We start from the raw sequence: 4,003 nt of genomic DNA on the forward strand, positions 1-4,003 counted from the left end.
GAGATAGGGAAAGAAAGAGAAGGGAGAGAGGGTGAGAATAGGATTGAGAGAGAGAGAGAAGGGGATAGGAAGAGAGGGAGAGAATAGGATAAGGAGAGGGGGGGAGAAAGGTAGTTAGAGAGAGAGTAGGGGGAGAGGGGGTAAGATAGAGAATAGGGAATAAGAAGAGAGGGAGAGAATATGATAAGGAGAGGGGGAGGAAGAGAGAGGGGGAGAGAGAGAGGAGATTGGGAGAGAGAGAGAGAGAGAGAGAGAGAGAGAGAGAGTAGGGTCAAGAGAGGGGGAGGAGACAGAATAAGATAAGATATTGAGAGGGGGAGGGAGAGGTAGGGGAGAGGGAGATGTAGGGAGAAAAAGAGAGAGAAGGGGAGAGGGTGATAATAGGATAGGATAACGAGAGAGAGAGAGAGAGAGAGAGAGAGAGAGAGAGAGAGAGAGAGAGAGATGAGGTATAGAGAACGAGGAGAAGAGGATGAGAGACTTGGCAGAGAGAGAAGTGTGAGGGGGAGAGAGATGAGATAGAACTCAAGAAGGATAATTAAGGCTCAGAATAGAAAGAGACGGTGATGGGGGAAGGAAGACGAGAGAGAGGAAAAGAAGAGAGACATGCATGTATATAAACATATATACATATATCTATATAAATATATGTATATATATAACTATAGATATGCATATATACATACATAAACACATATTATATATGTATTTTGTGAAAATCAAAATAATGGTCTTTCATAACCCGTACGGGTTTTGTGAAACTCAAAATGATATTTTTCATAACCAGTACGGGTTATGAAATACCATAATTTTGGTTTTTCATAACTAGTACGAGTTATGAAAAACCATATTTTTGGTTTTTCATAACCCGTATGGGTTTTGGGAAATTCAAAATGATGGTTTTAGTTCTACATAACCCATACAGGTTATGTAGAACTATGAATGGTACTTTTTGTCTTTCAAAACTCGAGCGGGTTATATTGCACATCAGAACCCGTGCGGGTTTTGGCTTGGTAAGAGGGTTGGAAAACAACCCTAAGACTTGGAAGCCCATTTTCCCTCCATTTTTGTCCCTTTACACGTTTTTCATCTTCCAACATGATTTCTCGACTTCATCATCATCAGGTTTACAAATGATCAAGTGGGTATCTCTAAAATTACCATCGTAATCTCACACGTCTTCTCATTTTTCGACCATATAAATTTATTTTTTTTAGACAACATTAGCATAGTAAACTTTAATTTTCTTTACCAGTGCCTTGACAGTCCTCACAGACATACATCTACCATTTTTTTAATAACTTTTGATATACTTGACCAAATTCAAAATAAATCACATATTATTGGTCTACACTAGATTCTATACAATTTTTTTTAAAAAAAGTTTTCATTTTCGATTATTTTGATGCAAGTTATGCCCAACACACGAACAAGTACCAAATTTTTAGGATGTGGTCACTTCAAAAAATCATTAAAAAAAAAATACTCAATGAAAAAAGACGAGATTGCGGATTTGGAGCGGGAGAGGGATCGCCTCAGGATCAGGCTCAGGGACACAGAGCAGGAGAGAGACCAGGCCATCCAGAGATATACTGAGGCCGAGACAGCTCTGAGGGCAGGGAGGCGGGCAGCAGAGGATGTAGGGGCAGGCTACGCATATGTGCTGCGAGCCGGAGAGGAGATCGCCTACTGGAGGGATCTGTACTATGGTGTCGTGCCAGCGGATCAGCGGGTGAGGAGCTTCCATAGATCGTCGCGCACAGCGACGGCTATAGGAGGGAGCCGTAGGAGGCAGGCATCCAGCGGTGGGGTCATGGGTCCTCCACCACCACCACCAGACAGGCAGGGGGATCCTGGAGCGGGACCATCTAGAGCTCAGACTCCGTCGAGGCCAGGCGGCTCCGAGGGAGGGAGTTCATCATAGCCATAGAGGGCTCCCCTTTGTATCAGTATATGTATCATTTTTGTATTGTAGACACCTGCGGGTGATTTTGTAGCCATATGATTCTTTTGACATCATTGTATCATGACACTTTTGATTATATATGAGAGATGATCCATTTTTGCGGCAGCTATATGCATGTGTACCTTATGTGATGAGATGTTCTTATGTGATGCATGTTTTATGATATGGATGCTTATATGATGTAATGCAATATATTTTTGTTCTTTTATGTTGTATATGTGATGCATGATGCAAATGTGAATGTATGTAATGCAAATGAATATGATAATGCAGATGTAAATTGTGCTAACATGTGTTGTATGCAGGATGTGATGCAATTGTGACATCTATATGTATGTATGAAATGCTTATATGTGGTGATGTAGGTGTAACTATATGAAATGCAAATGTTTTTGGTGTGTCATTATACTCAGTCATGTGATAGTGGGCTACGCGGACTTGAGAAGGACGATGGAAGTCAATCAAGAAAGGGGGATGGAAGACAGAAGATATGAATGTGAAAGAGCTTCTTGTGCGTTATCATCATTGAGCTTTATTATGGCAGAATAGGTTATGACAATCGAGGCATATGTTCGACCTAGAAAGTCATTGTACCTGTTTGCATGGAGATAAGACAGTCACAAACAAGGAATGCCCCAGTTCATACTAGACTCACAGCGTCCTCATATCCTTGGACAAGTCATAGCATTACTAAGAGACAATCCACAGACAGCAAATGCAAATAGGTGACGATACCCCATCCTCACCTTTCTAGTCAAAGACATCTTGGAGATAGAATCTCTAGTCAAAGACATCCTGGAAAAGCTAAAAGACATGTCACCAAAAGATAAAATCAAAAGAAAACCAAGACCCGACACCAACATCTACTGTAGTCCTCAAGTTTAGTGTCTCTTGTCACTTGTATAAGTCGAATTTTATTATGGTCACAATGTTTACTTTCACAGAAAGGATAGATAGCACTGAACCATAATGTTGTCTGAGTCTGTTGAAAGATTTGATTTTTGTTGAAGCTCATTGTTGCTGCTGTGTCTCATTTGAAACTGACTGAATCCATGAAACTGATACTTTATTGTGGAGAAAATGGAACTTTATTGTGGACTGGCGATGCAGATGTTGCTTTATTGCGGATTGTGCGCGGATAGACTGAAGGAAGCTGGCAGAAACTGTACTCCTCGAAACATGTGATGTTCTCAGTTCCACACCCATCACTAGACGTAGGATTTTGCCTTAGCCACAGATAGGATCTGATTTATTATGGATGGAAAGAGAGTGAAAAGGGAGGTTTATTATGGGTGGCTAACCAATCTTAGGTAGATCAATAACAAGCCATGATGGGAATGGGTAAGTTTATTATGGCTGAATTGGTTGTGAGTGTGTGCAAAGTGAAAGGATGAAAGAGAATCCTGAAGGATGGAAGAGCAAAGTCTCTACGCATGGTGTTGGTGACCCAGTTTTCACCATGGTACTTGCCCAGGGCGCCACCGAAGTGATTTTCACCGTTGGACGAAATTATTTCTCTTTACTTTTTTGGATTTTTCAATTTTTTTGTGTCACAAGGCGCCTGTTTGCCAGGTTTTCACCAAGTAACGATTTTTTTGTTTTATAATTTTTTTTTGTATTTTTGAAATTTTTTGATTTTTTTTGTATTTTTGAATTGGGATATTCCAACGAGCTATGTGTAGAACCTGCGAAGGTGCATGCTGTTGATAGGATCCTCCAAAGATTCACCTTCTGTAGTTGAGAGCTGATATGCCCCAGATCCATATACCGCTGTGATGATGTAAGGACCAAGCCAGTTTGGTTCGAACTTGCCCTTTTTATCTCTGTCTTGCTGATTCTTGGGGTTCTCTCTGAGGACTAAGTCACCTACCTCAAATGCGCGAGGCTTGACTTTATGATTGTAGCTACGACTCATTCTTTGTTGGTAAGCCTTGAGATGATTAAAAGTAGTGTGCCTTCGTTCCTCCAGCAGTTCTAGTTCTTGTAAGCGAGAGACCCTGTAGTCTTCATCGTTGATTATGTTTCTCAAGGAGACCC

This window comes from Cryptomeria japonica, chromosome 4 (assembly GCF_030272615.1).
Source record: "Cryptomeria japonica chromosome 4, Sugi_1.0, whole genome shotgun sequence".
Taxonomy (NCBI): Eukaryota; Viridiplantae; Streptophyta; class Pinopsida; order Cupressales; family Cupressaceae; genus Cryptomeria; species Cryptomeria japonica.